General features: G+C 36.1%; 1 protein-coding gene and 1 pseudogene across 1 annotated transcript in view; both read left to right on the top strand.

Annotated features, from left to right (window-relative positions):
- The window catches only part of GABRB1 (gamma-aminobutyric acid type A receptor subunit beta1), a 431,291-nt gene that overhangs the window by 77,866 nt on the left and 332,872 nt on the right, over window positions 1–20,553 (top strand). The gene's annotated exons all lie outside the window — the stretch shown is intronic.
- On the top strand, window positions 5,812–6,207 carry LOC110211387 (large ribosomal subunit protein eL34 pseudogene; annotated as a pseudogene).

Raw genomic sequence — 20,553 nt, 5'->3', positions numbered from 1 at the left:
GTTGAATTTTACTTTTTCTGGAACTTTTTATGGTAATCTCTTTGAGGTCCTTGCCTTGCAGCTTACTTAGATTAAAAAGAACATTGGACTGGAAGTTGGTAGAATGAAGTTCTATTCTCAGTTCTGCCACTAATAATATCTCATTACCTGTGCAAGTTACTTAACCTTTCTGGGCCTCCACATTTTATGTCCCTGTAAAATTAGAGGTTAGACTAAATGACTTCTGAGGTCTTTTCCAATTCTAATATTCTATTATTCTATGAAACTACCTTGTAATGAAATTTTGGGGGCACCTCAGTAAACCCTTGGATGGGGTCTGAGATAACTACCTCCTCTAACACATTTATATTCTAAATGTATATGCTTTTGTGCCAGAGGGGAAAAAACCTATCTGATTGTGTTATTATGTGGGACAACTTTGTGTTCATTTTAAAATATGGGTCCAAATAGAAAGGAGATATTCTAAGTGAAATCTTCTAGATGTTCTTCTTTACATATGATATTGTATTTACTAAATACATGTGTCCTAAAGCTTACAAGGCCCTCCTTGATGAAATCAATGATTACAAAAAATAAATTTGCCCATCAATGCATGTAGAAAAAAATAATGGGTGAAAAATATTTGCTGTCCAGACAGGCAATTCAATGAACAAATGTTGGTCCATATATCAAAGATATTAAGTTGGACTGGGTCCAGAATTTAAAAAGAGGAAGATTGGAGTGGTCTCAGTTACATCTAGAAAATTGTGAAATGCTTTTACCAATCCCAAGTTGCTCCCAAACAGAAAAGACATGTTTTAAACACCAACATTCAAAAGTGAAGTTTGTATGGTTAAAACACCTATGAATACTACAGACTCCAAAGAATCATTTATAGGTGACTCATAGGGCAATAAAGAGATGCCTATTGTGTCTTAGTAGGTGGTAGTATATTTCTAATGATGAGCTATAGACAGGAAATGTTACAAAGAATATCATTCATGAAACATATGATTAGAAAAGGAGATTCACACAAGTGCTGGACTGGTGCCCAGAAAACATCAAAAAGACCTATAGAAAGGCTCTTATTTTCCAAACAGGACATATCCTCTTTGGGAAATACAGACAAATATCATGCAAGTTGATTGGCTGAATTGGCTGAAAAGAGTCTTTTCTCATGGATCCAATGAAACATTAGAAGAATTTATTAACTGGATACAACAAATTGTTGTATATGTTGAATGGTAGCACTGTTGATGGTGATCACTACGAGAGCACACGAGTAGCATCAAGTCTGAAGAGAAATAGTTAATTTCGAACATGAAGACTATCCTTGCAAAAGGAGCTCACAAATGTGGATTGTGACATTGTTTGCTAAAAGATACTCCATTCAGAAAGTAAAGCTTACATGAGCTTTTACAGTACCCAGCACTTTTGTTACTCTTCATTAACTTTTAATCTGTGAATTAGGGAGTAAAACTGTTGTCTATTTTATGGTTGAAGAAACTAAAAGACATGAAAATGTTAAAGTGATTGCCCAAAGTCATATGGTGGTAGAACCAATGTGCAAACCTAGCTCTTCAGACCTCAAGTTCAGTGCTCTTCCCATTGTATAGCATTGTCTCCATGAAAACAGAGGTAGTATGCAATTGTTCAAAAAATTCGGGACTAAGAATAAAGAAATTTGGACTCCATTCCCAGATCTTTTATCATAAACTTCCAGTGCTACTTGAGTGTTCTAGTATAGTGCTGTCTCTTATCTTATGTCGCCGTATTTATTTCCTCAGCTAAAGAAGGAAGATGAAACTACCTATAAGTAGTTATCTATGTGATTGTAAATGAATCACCATTTTATATGAAATACTGATTCTTTTTAGAATATAAAAAGAGTCAACAAAGGAACGGGATAGAAAGGTAAAGCCAGCTGTGGAAAGAAAAGAGAGGGAAAACATGATTAATCAGCATAGAATGGTCAGGTAAATAATTGATTTTTTTTTAAAAATTGAGAAGTTTGATTTTTGGTTGTGGAGGAAATGATTGTAATTATGTATACTCAAAACCAAAACACCCCCTTGAGGGGAAAGAAGAAATAATAGGAAAAGATAAATTACAGTATAGTTGTACTGGGGACCACTGTCCAAGGTGAGCTCAGATGAGGGATGGAAATTGCAGGATAGGCTGGAAGACTAATTATCATGCAAGCTAAAGAATACTTGCATTTTTATTGTTTCAGTAAAGTAAGTGGAATATTGGTCTGATTTCAACTGCAATAAGGATGATTTTTAATATCAGTGTCACAATCCCAATATTTGCAAATAACGGATAAAGGGCAAGAATCTCACTCCTTCCTTTAATAATTCTGAAAAGACAGTTCTGTCTAATATCTGGTCACATTGGTAACTGATCTACCTTCAGCAACTTTCCTTATCAAGAAACTGCTCATGTCATCAGTCTTTTGTAGTGGAATATGAGAGCAATCACTGTTTTGATTGGAAAAGTTATTAATGTCATACATGACCTGTCTGAGATATAAAAGGGAAAATATATTGTTTACTTTTATCTCATGTTAGTAAAAGAGCATAAATGACATGTTATTAATTTTACATAATGGAAAATGTCTTATGCAATAAGTTGCAACTGCCACATATCCAGACCCACAGCATATTATCATATACCACTTAGACCTCATCTCAGGTATTTCAGATTGTAATAATATGAAAAATATGCCAGAATCATAAAGACCTTTTTATTTTTTCCTCTTACTAATCTTGGGTTTCTAGTATAATTGTTATGCAAAACTTGTCTGGAAAAAAGAAATAAGTAAAATGCTGAAAGTATTTGGCTATCAATCAAGTAGAAGGGTTTGAAACTCCCTTACCCCCTGCCTAACATATCCAAAGATTTAGAGGATTCATCAAGAAGGTATCTATATTAGTAGCCCATTTCCCAAGCAGGAATTCATGAATACTACCATATAGCCATAGTCATCTAGACTGTGCACTCTGCAAGGTAAAGGATTATTTCTGCTTATTTTGCATCTCTTCACCTATGCCTAATACTGCATACTATTATAGTAGCTAAAGCCTACTTCATTTCAGGGCACTGCTACTTGCAATAAACATTGGCACTAGCCTTTAAGGTTACAATCACCCAAATGAGATCCACATAAGAGATGCCATCAGCAGAAACATCTCCGTGCTATTATGCTTATTAGAACCCTGGAATCATTTCAGTCTACAGCACCAACTTCTGATGTGGCCCACAGACCTCCCTGGGCAGTTACACACCTATTGTAAGGGGTATATACCTTTATTGTCATATTTATATTTGTTGAGCTCCAACAAAAGATTCAATGTGACCAGTATAATAAGAAGTAAATGTAGAGCTAGGGGCTCGACTAGAAGAGGAATCTCCCTCTTCAATGCCAGTCAGCACCTTCTCCGAAACTTATAGTCTTAAGCTGTAGCCTAGTGTACTGAGAGGTCAAATGACTTGCCTTGCCCAAGGTCAGGCAGCCAAAATGTATCAGTAGTGGGATTTGAACCTAGGTCTTCTTCTCTTCGAGGCCAGCTCTCTAGCCCCCACACCAAAGTACCTCTCATAATAACTAAATAAACATACCCTCCATTAAATGAATAAATAACATATCCCACACATTTTTAATGTATGTAGGTATATCATGATTAATAGAATAATAATTTATTATTTAAAAGCTTTACTGAGTGCATAGTAGCTTTTTTTCATTGTGCAGTTTCTTAATCAATGGATACTAATAGTACTACCATAAATGAAGTCCCCCAAAATTGTGGAAGTCAAAAGGGGCTCCTCATACTTGAAAATAATGTCAACCACTGTTAAGTATATTCCTCTTTGCTGCTATAACTAGAAAATTCTCCTCCCCTCCTGCTCTTCTTATACATGATTGAGAACTAGCAGTTTATTTAAGCAAAAACCCTCTCCCCCTGTGAGGCCTCCCCTTTCCTCTTCTTAGCTCCATTTTCCTTCAAATCCTACACTTCCTTATTCTTGAAATCCATTGTGCCTTCTGCAACACTCACTCTATTATTAATAAACTGACCTACATGCTAAATCTCTTCTCATATTCCTTCTATCTCCTAGAACTCATGAAAGCCTGTCTTTATTCAGAAGTCACCGCAGCATTTGCAACCCTTGCTAATTCCAGTTGCTTCATATATTTTATATTCCCTAGCATTAAATAACACTGGGAACCAGAAGTTAGCACACTCTTTTCCCCACTGACACTTCCAGAATCTCTCCCTGCAGATATCACTAAGCAACCCTCTCTACTCTGAGGTTTACACTAGCCAATTCTGTCACCCCATCCACCTTCTTATTTGTGCCATCAACCAACCTTCAAGTTAACTTCCCTCCTTTCACATAAATTCAATATTTGGTTTACAGTCTTCCTCTCTGCAAACCCTGACCTTTTCCTTGGTGAATTCTGTAAACATGTTAACACTTCAAATACCTGAGACTCCCAATTTATCCACTTAACAATTTCCATGATCTCTGTTTTCATACTACCTTAGTCACCCACAGGCAAAGTCATTCTTTAGGCCTCACCATTTTGAGAAACTATACCACGTCTAAGAGATCTAATTCTGAAATAACCCTTCACCATCCCTATGTGCTATCCTTTTACCTCTTCCACTGCCTTAGTACACCTAAACTTGCTTACATGACTTTACCATGACCTCTGGTCCCGTGATTTCTCCTTGTTCTCTGGGGCCATCATTCCTATTTTTGCTGTACTTTTCTCATTATAATCTTTATTGTACAGTTAACCTGTTCAGTAGTGTATTGCTTTCTATCCTTGAACTTCTTGCCCTTTCACATTCTGTTGTTTAGAGCTAGCTAATCCTTAATGCTGAATCACTCCTACCAAATGCCCTCTTCACTTCTACTTCTGATCTATCTCTAGAAGTCACGGAATCATGTGACTTGTTCTACTACAAATTCATGTTGCACCTCAATTGGTCCTTCCGTACTGCTTGAAAATCCTTTTACAAATCCATTTCTAATTAATTTTCTATCATTCACTTAAGAGGGGCTATTTCAAAATATAACTCTATTTATACTGTAACTTGCTTTGTTTTGTATTCTGAGAAGTGTCAGGTCTGGCTGAGCAGAACAGTTTAGAAGCAGAGAATCAAAGAAGTCACCAAGCAGATCAACTTGTTTGGCTGAGACATTTGCCAGTGAGGTGTTAGTAAAGCACAGGATGGATTAACCATTTAGTAATAATAAAAGCATCTGTTCCATTCAGAAGCTACATCCATTGAAGACCTTTTGTAGCTAGTTCCTCAGACAGATAGAGGAAACTGATTTTATAGTCTCAGAGTTATGAGTGACCTATGGGTTTTCCTCACTCATGAGTTTCCCTCCTGGGTTTCTTTAAGTATGTGTCTACTTTCCCCCAGATACTGAGTGCATTGGTGGGTGTATGTATGTGTGATGCTTATGTGTATACTCTAATATATATGTTACTTCTTCATGTGCCTTATATGAACACCTGTGACATCATTATCATTATTTTCATCTTATTGTTAAATAGTATGTTTAAGGTCTAATGTGTCATCATTTTAAGTGACTGGCTTTATGAAAATGGAAGTACACTGATGAAAGCTTAAGAGACAGAGCGGTGATTAGGAAGAGTGAATTCTCCTAGGGCTACTGTTAGGACCCTGAAATCAACATACTAGTGCTCCTGTTCAGACTTAGGCCTGCTGAGGTGAGTGAGCTATCCCAGAGAGTAAATGTGGGCATTTATGCTTTTCCCTCTTCCAGTGATGGACCTGACGGAAATTAAAAATGGCTCACCATCTGACATATCGCTGTAGGCTGTCCTACAATACAGCTTCTAATAAAAATCGGCTGTCACGAACCCCAGGGAACAGAATTGTTTACCTTTATACCAAGAAAGTTGGAAAAGCACCAAAATCAGCCTGTGATGTGTGCCCAGGAAGACTTTGAGGTGTTCATGCAGTGAGACCTCAAGTTCTTATGAGGCTGTCAAAGACAAAAAAGCATGTCAGCAGGGCTTACAGTGGCTCTATATGTACAAAATGTGTTTGTGACAGGATCAAGCGTGCTTTCCTGTTTGAGGGGCAGAAAATTGTTGTAAAGGTGTTGAAGGCACAAGCACAGAGTCAAAAAAGTAAATAAAAAGGATATGGTTTTTTGAATAATAAAGAAAATTAAAATGTGAAAAAATGTGGGGATTTATATTAGTTACCCCATGTCAGCTGTTACCTTTACAAGGTTGAGGCCTTCTATCCTCCTCCCCCTCGTTTCCCTTTCTACATGCCTCTAGCCTCTCTTATTTACTCATTTTTCCATAATTTCTTTAGCCTCAAAGAAAATAAATGGTTCTTCTAATTCCATCTATCCTTCCTCTTTCTCTCATCTTTCTCATCTCATCATACTGACTCGTTTCCAGCTTCCTACAAATATGCTGTCTAATGTTTAAGCAAACAAAGACCTTCCCATAACCTTCTGATCCTCTGAAGCTCTCACTCATATGCCTCCTGCATTTAACAACTAAATTATTATTAAGCATCTTACACTTCCATTTCTTCATGAACCATTCACTCTCCCACCCATTTTCATCTGGCTTCTGACCTGACAATTCTACTGAAAGAGATCTCTCCAAACTGATGAATGATTATTTAATTGCTTAATATAGTAACCTTTTCTCAGTTCTCCTTCTCCTTGACCTTTTTTCAATATCCAGTGGTATGGACTATTCTCTCCTATGACATTGCCCTTTCCTCTTTCTCCTGTGATCTGACTCTCTTTTAATCTCTTTCAGGGGTTCATCATCCTCCTCCCACTGCCAAATTGTGGAAGTTCCCCAAGGTTTTGCCCTTTGCCCTCATCTTTATGTTCTCTTCCTTACCATCTACCCCGAGGATTCAATGATCACTTCTATTTCAGGCCAATGTATCAGATTCCTAAATTTATGTACCTAACTCAAATCATTCCCCTGAACTGGAGTCTTATATCTCCAACTGCCTTTTAGGCAGTTATAACTCTGACCTATTGACACCTCAAATTTGATATGTCTTAAACGGAAGTTATTACCTTCTTTCATTAACTTAATCTTTTCCAGTGTAAGGAAAAATAAACTGATTCTTGAAGATCTGACTGAGTTTGTAACTTTAATTAATTATTGAATTAGATTTGGATGTGGGTCATAAAGATGTATTCTAAGGAATCCTAGTTCAGAAACAGGTTTGACTCTCAGGAAGCCCATATGAATCTAAAAATGACTCATTTGAGTAATCAGACATTTTTATCTATGATATAGTCACTTTGATCTTTGTGATGATATTCAGTACTTCTGTGACCAAAGTCTTCCAATTCTATTATTGGAGAAAGTATTTAACAAAAATAAAAGTGTGTGTTGATGCCTACAACAATGTAATTGAAAATATTACCAAGAGGAAATGAAAAAACAACAATGGTTTTGGAAAATACACAGTAAAATGTACTTCATAACTTACAGCAGAAAGGCAGGGGATGATTAAGTTAGCTCTCCTATTTTTTTTTCTATCTGTTCTCAAATATAATCACTGCTTCAGAGATTTTTGCTTAATAGTTTTTATCTTCATCACAAGGGAGAGTTCAAAACGGAATGAAGGGAAAGGGCATTTCCATAAATGACTATGAATTTTTTAAAGTATAAATCAGTCGACTGGAGATCCTATTAAGCAACTACTATGTCTCAAATATTATACCAGGTTCTAAGAATACAAAAGCAAAAGTGAGAAAGTCTCTGCCCTCAAGAAGTTTATTCATGGATAGGTAAATTAAGGATACATACAAAATAAATGCATAGTGATTGGGGAGCACTAACAATTGGGGCATCTAGAACCTGGCACTTGAACTGAGCCTTGAAGGAATCTGTGAGTGCTAAGAGGTAAAGAGAGAGAACATTCAAAGAATGAGGGGTAGCCAGTGTTAAAGTATGAAGATGGGAAATGGAATGTTATGGTTTAGAATAATCAAGTAATTAAATTTGAGAGCAAAGAGTATGTGAAATCATCCTGGGAAGATAGATTGGAACCATATTTTATCATAGATTTTTTACTGGGGGGGCCACTGAAGCTTGCTTCTTGAGCAGTGGAGTGACATACTTAGATTTTAGGAATATTAATATGGCAAATACATAGATCAGGGACTTATCTACATAAAAATAATAAATTAATTAATCAGAGCTAAAGAAATCACTGAGAGATCATAGAGAGAAGAAAAAGTCTAAGACATAGCTTTGAAAAGAACCCTCAAAGAAAGAGTGAGACATGAATGTCTAATTCCACAGTGAAGAATGCCTATGTTAAGAGAGGAAGGAAAAAGAAATACAATAGAGCTGTTACAAAAATTGAGGGGGGAAGAGTATTTAGAAGAAAGAGGTGGTCAAGAGCAGCAAAAAGCTATAGAGATGTCTAGAAGGGTAAGAACTAGCACAGGTCATTGGATTTTGCAATAAAGAGATTATTAGCTAAACAGCTTCAGTAGAATGATAGGGACAGAAGCCAGACTGAAAGAAATGGGTAGGGGGCAGCTAAGTGATACAGTGGATAGAGCACAAGCCCTAGAGTCAGGAGGACCTGAGTTCAAATCTGGCCTCAGACACACAACACTTACTAGATGTGTGACCCTGGGCAAGTCACTTAACCCCAATTGCCTCACAAAAGAAAAAAAAAGGAATGGGCAGGAGATGAGAAAGTAGAAGTACCAGTATAGACAGGTATTTGTATGAGTCTAGATGTGAAAGGACTGCAAGATATAGAATGATAGCTTGAGGAGATAGTAAGGTCAAGTAAAGTTTTTGTTGTAGTTATAGGTTTTTTGTTTGTTCTAGGATGGGCAGAATCTGGCAGTGTTGTAGGCAGCAGGGAAGAAGCTATTGTTATTCAAATATAAAGCTTCTGAGCAGAACCATAAATCTCTTTCATTTATTAATCCAGAACCGCATTTTCCAAAATATTTACAAGCCATCAGTATTCAATGGCAATTCAATTCAACAAAAATGTAATAAGCACCCACTGTGTGCAAAGCACTATGCTAGACATTAAGGTGAGATAATTTAATTAAAATATGGTCATTATTACGTAGTATAATAGTAATAGCACTAAGCAAAGTCAGTAGACCTTGACTAGGCACTTGGCTCCAACATTTAATAAACTGTGTGACCTCAGGAAGTTCCCTTAACCTCTTAAGCCTCCGTTTGCTTATGTGCAAAATAAACTCAATAATTGCATGACCTACCTCTTGGGGCTCTTTTAAAGAAAGTGCTTTGTAAACTTTAAAACATTGCTTAAATGTGAGTTCTCCTACCACTTTTTCTCCTTCTTGTTCTCCTTATCATTTGCCTTTTTTATCTCTTTGAGTACAGACAGAAACAGTCCAAGGACAAGTAGCCATCCTGGTATTATCCCTTTATACTTCATGTTCTGCACACTATTTGCACAAGTGGGCAAAAAACTTTCTGTACTTGAATAAAAATATTAGGATGTGAGCTCATCTTCTGTAAGCTCACCGAAAGCATCCTTGATGTAACTCCAATAGCAGATAAGATGACAAGGAGTACATGTTACCTTATGTTCTCCTCTAAATAGTTTTTATTATTTCTGGTTAAATCTCTTACATTTGAAAAAGCTTTCCATTCCTTGTAACTTGAAATGTAGTATTTTACATAGCAGCATCTTTTTTTTAAATGTTCTTAACTTTTTTTAATGAATCGATGCTGTATCTAGGTGATTATCAATCACATTTTGATCTATGAAAATAGATCAGTTCCAGTACAGTATTTGATAGAATTTTCCGAGGTTTTTTTGAGGTCTGTATTCATAATATGGGTGTTTATTGACTTCCAGTTACTATGAAAAATAATGAGCTACTGGTCTAAAGTTTTCATAAACTATCTTGTTCTCTTACTGAATCTTTTATATGCACTAAATTGTTGCATCCTTCAGTAAAGTATTGCACAGCTTCCTCCATTTCTGCACTGATCACTAAGTCCAGGCCCCTTAAGGATTACCCTTTTGTAATTATAGGTGACAATGATTGAGTTCAAAATTGCCACTGAAAATTCTTCCATTTTCATAAACAAATCCACATGACTCAGCCTCTTGTTTTTAATATTCTTTGTGGACATGGTATTGACTGAGTTCATGCAGATATCTCCTGTGGAGAACGTTTTCATTCTGCTCTTAGATCGTGATTATTTCATAGGAGCCATCTGGGGATAAACAATTTTGGGGTATATTTTATAATTCTAATGGCATGTTGTCAGCTTTTTTTTTTAGTATTGCTGATTTAGTATTGTGATATCTGCTTATTCACAATTGTTCCTGTAATTTTTAAGTCACTTCTCATGTGCTCTGAGAATGAATATCAATTTTTTTTTTGCAAAGAAATGTTCTTTTCATAGATTTTAGGGTAATGAGTCCTATGCTTTGTTAATATTCTACAGGTTATTTTTATAAAACCCTCCAAAATCATTCTGATACATTTTGCATTTCTGAAAATATATAATTAAAATTGGTGTTGTATTATACACTTGCTAATTACTTTAAATGTCTTCTCACTTATATTTGTTTTAGGAAGTCTTGGTGTATTCAGCCACAGTTGTCTCTTGATATCTTTATGCTTGATATGTTCAAGCATATCTTCATCCATTGGTGCAATATGACCTCTGGATTCAAGTTTGAAGCATTCAGTCTCTATCTTTACCTGACATAATTTAAAATGACATCTGGTTATCATTAGATAAAGATTCCTTGTGATGAATAAACTATTTAATGTGCTTTGTAGTGGCTCCATTTAGCTTGATATCATACACCAAATACATAATAAACTGTTTTAATTTGATGCCTTCTTTAATTTAGAAACCATACTTAGTTTTATTTAGCAGAGATTGTAATGAGTTTAAGACTAGGAAAATCCCAATGGACTTAAGTTGCCTCCCTTTCAGAATTTTCATATTTTATGTCATTTGTTCTTGGTATTATGTCAGTGGCATGTTTTAAATAGAGAAGTTTCTCATGATGACATAAAATACTCCAACATTTTTATTATACTTGGGTATATTTCATATTTATGTATTTGCAATACATAAATAAGGCATGAGTGTGGGATTGAATGAAAGATTTTGCAATAATCAATAAAGACAATGTAGTTGTTATGGTAATTTACAGCAGCTTGTTCAATAAATACCAAATCAATAATAAGTTGTTTATATCTTAGGGATTTGAGTGTAGATCTTTTTTGTTCCTCCATAAATCTATTATTTTATTCTAAATGTTTATAGAATTTTTTTAGTGATATATGCTCTGAATGTGTCAAATAAAATATATAAGCATATAATTGACCTAAATTTAGAGTAAGTCGCTGCTGTTTTCATATTTTTGGCAATAGATATGGAATGCCATCTGTTCAGAAAGGTGGAATTTGACTTCTGAGAGGCAAATGGAAAAGTGTTTTGCTGGTGATTCTTATACTACTGTGAAGACTTTGAATCAGTAATTATGATGGATTTTATCTGGCCACATCACTCTCAAGTTTGGCATTGAAAATTTTTCATCACCTTCCCAAATGTAAGAGTTCAGTTATTAATTATAAAAACATCCAAGCTTACTGTTAATGTTTTATCCAACTTGCCCTTTTGTTATATTGGAATTCTAGAGACCATATGGATCATCAGAAATTTTCTACTGCTTCTTTCTTCAGGTATTATCTGTCTCTTCCTAAGGCTTTTTTTTTTGTACAGAAATTGCAGGACACTTTAACATTGCTTTTTCAGAGCTAGAAAATTCTAACAAAAGTTAAAAGAACAAAAATGTAAAGCTGTCTCTGTTGTTGTTGAGTTGTTCAGCCTTGTCTGACTCTTTGAGACCCGATGGGACACACCAGTCCTTTCTATTATCCACTATCTCTCAAAGTCTGTCCAAGCATATGTTCCTTGCTTCCATGACATTATCTCTCCATCTCATCATCTGCCATTCCCTTTTTTCATCTTCAATCTTTCCCAACAACAGGGTCTTTTCCAATGATTCCCATCTTCTTATTATATGGCCAAAGCATTTAAGCTACAGCTTTGGTATTTGACCTTCCAGTGAATAGTCTGAATTAATTATTTCTTTAAGCATTGACTGATTTGATCTCCATGCCATCCAAGGGACTCTCAAAAGTCTTCTCCAGCTGTACACTTTGAAAGTATCAATTCTTCAGTTCTCAGCTTACCTTATAGTCAAACTCTCAAGGCCTTACATTGCTACTGGAAAAACCACAGTTTTGACTATGCAGACCTTTGTCAACAAGATGATGTCTTTGCTTTTTAGCATGTAGTCCAGATTTGCCACAGTTTGCCTTTCAAGGAGCAAATATCTTTTAATTTCATGGCTTCATTCTCCATCTGCATTGACCTTTGCACCCAAGAATATAAAATCTGACTCTCATTTCTTCTCTCTCTGATTGCCAGGGAGTGATGGGATCAGTTGCCAAGATGTTGCTTTGGTGTTCTTTGTTTTTTGGGTTTTTTTTTTAATTTTCACATCAGTCATGTTGTAAAGAATTAGAACCATTGGGAGGAAACACAAGAAAGAAAACAAAACAAAACAAAAAGAGAGTAAATAGTATGCTTCACTCTGCATTCAGACTCCATAGTTCTTTCTCTGGATGTGGACAGCATTTTCCATCATCAATCTTTTGGAGTTGTCTGAGATCCTTGCATTGCTGAAAAGAGCTAAATCTATCAAAGTTAGTCATCACACAGTATGGCTGTTACTGTGTACAGTGTTCTCCTGGTTCTCCTCACTTCACTCAGCATTAGTTCATGTAAGTCCAGGTTTTTATGAAGTTGACCAGCTCACCATTTCTAATTGAATAATAGTATTATATTATATTCATATACCATGACCTGTTCAGCCATTCCCCAATTGATGAGCATCGCCTCCATTTCTAATTCTTGGCCACCACAAAAAAAAAAAAAAGCTTCTATAAGTATTTTTGTACATGTGGGTCCTTTTCCCATTTTTATGTCTTTGGGGTACAAAACTAGCAGTATTTCTGGGTCAAGGGGTGTGCACATTTCTATAGCCCTTTCGGGATAGATCCAAGTTGCTCTCCAGAGTGGTTGGATCAGTTCACAGCTCCACCAACAACACATTAGTGTTCCAATTTTCCCACATCTTCTGTAACATTTATCATTTTCCTGTTTTGCCATGTTAGCCAGTCTGATAGGTGTGATGTGGTACCTCAGAGATGTTTTGATTTGCTTTTCTCTAATCAGTAGTGATTCAGAGCATTTTTTCATATGACTATAGATAGCTTTAACTTCTCGATCTGAAAACTGCCTGTTCATATCTTTTGACCATTTATCAATTGGGGAATGACTTGTATTCTTATAAATTTGATTCAGTTCTCTATATATTTTAGAAATGAGGCCTTTATCAGAAACAATGGCTGTAAAAATTGTTTCCCAGCTTTCTGCTTCCCTTCTAATCTTGGTGGAATTAGCTTTGTTCATGCAAAACCTTTTCAATTTAATGTAATCAAAATCATCTATTTTGCATTTCATAGTGTTCTCTATCTCTTGTTTGGTCATAAATTCTTCCCTTCTCCATAAATCTATCTGGTTAACTATTCCTTACTCTCCTAGTTTGCTTATAGTATCAGCCTTTATATCATGTACTCATTTTGACTTTATCTTGGTATATGGTATAAGATGTTGATCTGTTCCTAGTTTCTGCCATACTATTTTCCAGTTTTCCCAGCAGGTTTTTCTTAAACAGTGAGTTCCTATCCAGGAAGCTGGAGTCTTTGGATTTATCAAATAGTAGATTGCTCTAGTCATTGATTGTTGTGTCTTATGTATTTAACCTACTCCACTGATCCATCACTCTATTTCTTATCCAGTAGCAAGTAGTTTTGATGATTGCCATTTTATAATATAATTTAAGATCTGGTACAGCTAGGCCACATTCCCTAGCACTTCTTTTCATTAGTTCCCTTGATATTTTGGACCTTTTGTTCTTCCAGATGGAATTTTTTATTATTTTTTCCAGCTCTTAGCAGAAGAAGAAATAAAATACTTAAATAACCACATTTCAGAAAAAGAAATTGAACAATCAATGAACTACCTAAGGAAAAAGCTCCAGGGCTAGATAGATTTACAAGTGGATTCTATCAAACATTTAAAGAACAATTAATTCCAATACTATATAAACTATTTTGGGAAAATAGGTGGAGTCCTACCAAATTCTTTTGATGATAAAAATATGATGCTGATACCTAAACCAGGACGAGCTAAAGTAGAGAAAGAAAATCATAGACCAATTTCCATAATGAACATAGATGAAAAAATTTTATATAAAATAAATGAAATATTAGCAAAATAGCAACTTATCTCAAAAATAATACACTATGACCATGTAAAATTTATATCAGGAATTCAGGGCTTGTTCAATATTAGGAAATATATCAGTATAATTGACCATATGAACAACAAAACTAACAGAAATCATATGATTATCTCAATAGATGCAGAAAAAGCCTTTGACAAAATACAACACCTATTCCTATTAAAAACACCAGAGAGTATAGGAATAAATGGAGTCTTCTTTAAAATGATAAGTAGCATCTATCGAAAACCATCAGCAAGCATTCTATGTAATAAGGATAAGCTAGAAGCATTTCCAATAAGATTAGGGGTGAAACAAGGATGCCCATTATCACCAGTGTTATTTAATGTTTTACTAGAAATGTTAGCTGTAGCAATGAGAGAAGAAAAAGAAATTGAAGGAATTAGACAAAGAAGAAACAAAGCTATCACTCTTTGTAGATGACATGATGGTAGACTTAGAGAATCAAAGACAATCAAGTAAAAGATTATTTGAAATAATAAACAAATATAGCAAAGTTGCAGGATATAAAATAAACTCACATAAATCACCAGCATTTCTATATGTTACTAACAAAGCCCAACAGTAAGTGATAGAAAGAGAAATTCTATTTAAAGTTACTATAGACATTATAAAATATTTGGGAATCTACCTGCCAAAACAAACCCAGGAACTATATGAACACAACTACAAAACATTTTTCACATGAATAAAGTCAGATCTAAACTGGAAAAACATCAGTTACTTGTGGGTAAGCTGAGCTAATGTAATAAAATGACAATTCTACATAAATTAATTTACTTATTCAGTGCCATACCAACCACACTACCAAAAATTATTTTATAGAACTAGAAAAAATAACAAATTCCATTGGGAAGAACAAAAGGTCCAAAATATCAAGGGAACTAATGAAAAGAAGTGCTAGGGAATGTGGCCTAGCTGTACCAGATCTTAAATTATATTATAAAATGGCAATCATCAAAACTACTTGCTACTGGATAAGAAATAGAGTGATGGATCAGTGGAGTAGGTTAAATACATAAGACACAACAATCAATGACTAGAGCAATCTACTATTTGATAAATCCAAAGACTCCAGCTTCCTGGATAGGAACTCACTGTTTAAGAAAAACCTGCTGGGAAAACTGGAAAATAGTATGGCAGAAACTAGGCATAGATCAACATCTTATACCATATGCCAAGATAAAGTCAAAATGTGTACATGATATAAAGAGTGATACTATAAGCAAACTAGGAGAGTAAGGAATAGTTAACCTGACAGATTTATGAAGAAAGGAAGAATTTATGACCAAACAAGAGATAGAGAACACTATGAAATGCAAAATAGATGATTTTGATTACATTAAATTGAAAAGGTTTTGCATGAACAAAGCTAATTCCACCAAGATTAGAAGGGAAGCAGAAAGCTGGGAAACAATTTTTACAGCCATTGTTTCTGATAAAGGCCTCATTTCTAAAATATATAGAGAACTGAATCAAATTTATAAGAATACAAGTCATTCCCCAATTGATAAATGGTCAAAAGATATGAACAGGCAGTTTTCAGATCGAGAAGTTAAAGCTATCTATAGTCATATGAAAAAATGCTCTGAATCACTACTGATTAGAGAAAAGCAAATCAAAACATCTCTGAGGTACCACATCACACCTATCAGACTGGCTAACATGGCAAAACAGGAAAATGATAAATGTTACAGAAGATGTGGGAAAATTGGAACACTAATGTATTGTTGGTGGAGCTGTGAACTGATCCAACCACTCTGGAGAGCAACTTGGATCTATCCCGAAAGGGCTATAGAAATGTGCATACCCCTTGACCCAGAAATACTTCTAGTTCTGTATCCCAAAGAGATACAATCTGTTAAGATTGTCAAATATACTGGCATACAATTGGGAAAAATTAATTTATGTAGAATTGTCTTTTTTATTACATTAGCTCAGCTTACTCACAAGTAACTGATATTTTTCCAGTTACTTTTGACCATGGCCTCCCTCAATCTACCCTCCCTTCTATCACCCCCTCACTTTTCCCCTACTACTTCTTCCCTCTCTTCTATCCACCCCTTCCTTTTCTTTCCCCTTTTCCCTCCTACTTCTTATAGGGTAAGTTAGATTCTATACCTGAGTATGTTATTCCCTCTTTGAGCCAAATCTGATGAGATGAAGGTTCAAAGAATACTCATCTCCCTCCCTTCTTTCCCTCTACTGTAATAGTTCTTTGTGCCTCTTCATGTGATGTAATTTACCCTTTTCTGCCTCCTCCTTTCCTCTTCTCCCAGTACAATCCCTTTTCAACACTTAATTAGATTTTTATATCATCATATCAAAGTCAACTTATACCTATGCCTTCTGTCTATGTATACCCCTTCTAAATGTGGTAATTAAGATACAGTTCTCAAGAGTTAGAAGTATCATCTTCCCTGGTAGGGATGTAAACAATTTGCCCTATAACATGTTGTTGTTGTTTTTTTCTTTCCTATTTACCTTTTCATACTTCTCTTGAGTCTTGTATTTGAAGATCAAATTTTCTGTTGAGCTCTGTTCTTTTCCTTGGTAAGGTTTGGAAATCCCATATTTCATTAAATGTCCATCTCCTCACTTGCAAGATAAGATTATGCTCAGTTTTGCTGGGTAGTTGATCCTTAGTCATAATCCAAGCTCCTTTGCCTTATGGAATATCATATTCCAAACCCTCTGATCTTTTAATGTAGAAGCTGCAATAATCTGAACTCTAGTTTCAAGATATTTAAATTGGTTTTTTTTCTGGCTGCTTGTAGTATTTACTCTTTGACCTGATAATTTTGTAATTTGGCTATAATATTCCTTGGCATTTTCAATTTGGGATTTCTTTCAGGAAGTCATCAGTGGATTCTTTTGAATCCATTTTGCCCTCTGGTTCTAAGACCTTAGGGCAGTTTTCCTTGATGATTTCTTGAAAGATGCAGTCCAGGCTCTTTTTTTCATCATGACTTTTAAGTAGACCAATAATTCTTAAATTATCTCTCCTGGATCTGTTTTCAAGGTGAGTTGGTTTTTCCAATGAGGTATTCTACATTTTCTTCTATTTTTTTTCATTCTTTTGATTTTGACTGATGCTTGGTGCCTCATAGAGTCATTAGCTTCCACAGTTATAATTTTTAAAGAATTGTTTTCTTCAAATAGATTTTGTGCCTTCCTTTCCATTTGGCCAATTCTATTTTTTGTTTGTTTGTTTTTTCAGATTTTATTAATTTATTTATTTTTAGTTTTCAACATTCACTTCCATAACATTTTGAGTTCCAAATTTTCTCCCCATCTTGTCCTTCCCCCCTCCCAGGATGGCATGCATTTTAAATACCCCTTCCCCTAATCTGCCCTCCTTTCTATCTTCCCCTACCTTTCTCTTTTTCCCTTCCCCTTCAATTTTCCTATAAGGCAAGATAGATTTCTATACCCCATTTCCTGTATATCTTATTGTTGCACATGAAAACATTTTTTAACATTTGTTTTTAAAACTTTGGGTTCCAAATTTTCTCCCTTCCTCCCTCCCCAAGGCAAGCAACTTGATACTGGTTATACATGTGTAGTCATGCAAAACACTTCCATCGTGGTCATGTTGTAAAAAACTAACTCTCTTTCCCTTAATCCTATCCCGCCCCCCATTTATTCTATCCTCTCTTTTGACCCTGTCCCTCCTTAGAAGTGTTTGCTTTTGATTACCCCTTTCCCCAGTCTGCCTTCCTATCATACTCCTGCTCTCTTGTTTCCTTCCCCCCCTATTTTCCTATAGCGTAAGATAGATTTCCATACCCAATTGAATGTGTATGTTATGCCCTCCTTAACCCAAATCAGATGAGAATAAGATTCACTCATTCCCTCTCACCTTGCCCTGTTTCCCCTCCACTGTAAAAGTATTTTCTTATTTGTTTTATGTGAGATAATTTCCAATTGCTCCATTCTAATTTTTAAGGAAGTATTTTCTTCAGCTTTTGGACTTCTTTCTCCATTTGGCCAATTCTGCTTTTGAAGGCATCTTCTCCTCATTGGCTTTTTGGACTTCTTTTGCCATTTGGGTTAGTCTATTTTTTAAGGTGTTATTTTCTTCAGTATTTTTGGGGGTCTCCTTTAGCAATCTGTTGACTTGTTTTTCATTATTTTCTTGCATCACTCTCATTTCTCTTCCCAGTTTTTCTTCTGAGGGCCAGAAGCTCCGGGAGCAGCTGCCACACCAGGGCAGTGCCAGAGACTGGGGCCGGGACTGAGCTTCTCTCTCACTGCGGTCACAGATTTTTCCTACTGACCTTTTAAGTTCTCTTTGGCTTTTGTGGGTTGAAAAGTCTGGAAACCGCCACAGCTGCCCATGATTCAGTCCTCTGAGGCTTGCTCCAGCTTCACTGAGGCCTGTTTTGCCTGCATACTCAAGGCAATCTGTATTCCTCTCCCAGCCTGGTGCAATAGATCTTATCAATCCAGGTTGTCTTGGGCTGGAAATTTGTTTCACTCTGTCTTTTTGTGGGTTCTGTTGCTTTAGAATTTGTTTAGAGCCATTTTTTTACAGGTACTCGGAGGGGTTTGAGGGAGAACTCAAGCAAGTTACTGCTTTTATTCTGCCATCTTGGCTCCCTCCCCCCATTCTAATTTTTAAGGAGTCGTTTTCTTCAGTGTACTTTTTTTCCCCATTTGGCCAGTTGTATGTTTTAAGAACTTTCTACAGTCAATTTTTGTCCTTCCTTTTCCAAGCTATTGATTCTCTCTTACATACCTCTCATTTCTTTCCCCAATTTTTATTCTACCTCTCTTATTTGACTTTTAAAATCTTTCTTGAGCTCTTCCAAGAAAGCTTTTTGGGCTTGAGACTAGTTCATATTCCTCTCTGAGGTTTTGGATGTGAGGATATTGACAATGTTGTCCTCTTCAGAATTTGTGTTTTGATCTTCCCTGTCCCCATAAAAAGACTATGGTCATTGTCTGTTTTTGATTTTTGCTCATGATGTTTGCATATTCCCTGGGTTTTAAAGTTGAGTTCTTCTGCTGGAGCACAAGGACCACTGACTCAAGCTTCTTGTGCTGGGGGCCAGTGACCTGGTCACTGGCTTTGTGTGCTGGGGCCTCAGGTGCTGGCAGCTAGAGGCTGTAAAGGGCTCGCAGCTTACCTGGTGCTGAGCTGAGGTCAGCAATACTGAAGCTTCCCGGGTGGGGATGGGACGTCTGACCTCTGCAAGATACCTGCTCACCTGGGCTTCTCTGAAGCCCCAGAAGGTTTGGCTAGTAGAGAATGCCTGTCCCCCTGGACTTGTGCTTCCTGCAGTTGTGCTGAAGCACTAGAAGGTTCAGCTGTTGATGGAGGATGCCTGCCCACCTGCCCCATTTCATGTTGGTGATTTTCCAACTTGGAGTCTACTGGTTCCCCTGCCTGTGGTAAGGCACTTGGGGGTCTTGGTATTGGCACTTGCCTGCTCCTCCACCCTGGGGCTCAGGATCTCCCACTGGTTTGCTGAGGTGGGGCTTGCCACTGGCTTGCTGGGATGCCTCCTGTCCTATACTGCTCCCCTTCCACTAGATAGGCTTTCTGCTAGCTTCTTGGGACACCTCCCATTCTGTACTGCTCCCCTCCCCCAGAGTTTTCTATTACGGATAAAGGGAACCTGGAAATTCTAATATATTTTTTGTTTTCCCTTCAACATGTCTCGTTTTTGTTGTCTTTTTATTGGGTAACGCATTGTTAATGTTTTCTGCCCTGAGTTCTAGCTATATATTGATGATCTTCCAATTACTTTCAAAGAATCTTTAATAAGTTCTCTTCTGTAATTTCTACCACAGTGGTGGTTGGTACTTGTTCTTAGGATTATTCCTTAATTAGTTTCACCTTTTTCTCTGGTGATTCTTACCATACCAAGGGCCATCAAATATGTTCTCATATGCAGATCCTAAAATGTTATAATTTTTTAAAAATTGTGGGGAAATGTGTTTATTCCTGAGGGTTATAGCAAATACTAGCTTTAAAAAAATTAGTGTTTTGGTGTCATTGGTCTACTATAAATCTTAAAAAAGATTTTTCAAAATATCTAAGTATGCCTATCTCCCTTTCAAAATATTTTGTACTGTGACCTTATTTTTTTCATGTTTTATTATCAATTAGAATTTC

This window comes from Phascolarctos cinereus, unplaced genomic scaffold, assembly GCF_003287225.1.
Source record: "Phascolarctos cinereus isolate Bilbo 61053 unplaced genomic scaffold, phaCin_HiC Scaffold_9;HRSCAF=440, whole genome shotgun sequence".
Classification (NCBI taxonomy): Eukaryota; Metazoa; Chordata; class Mammalia; order Diprotodontia; family Phascolarctidae; genus Phascolarctos; species Phascolarctos cinereus.
Note: the sequence above shows the minus strand (reverse complement) of the source record. Positions and strands in the feature narration are given on the sequence as shown.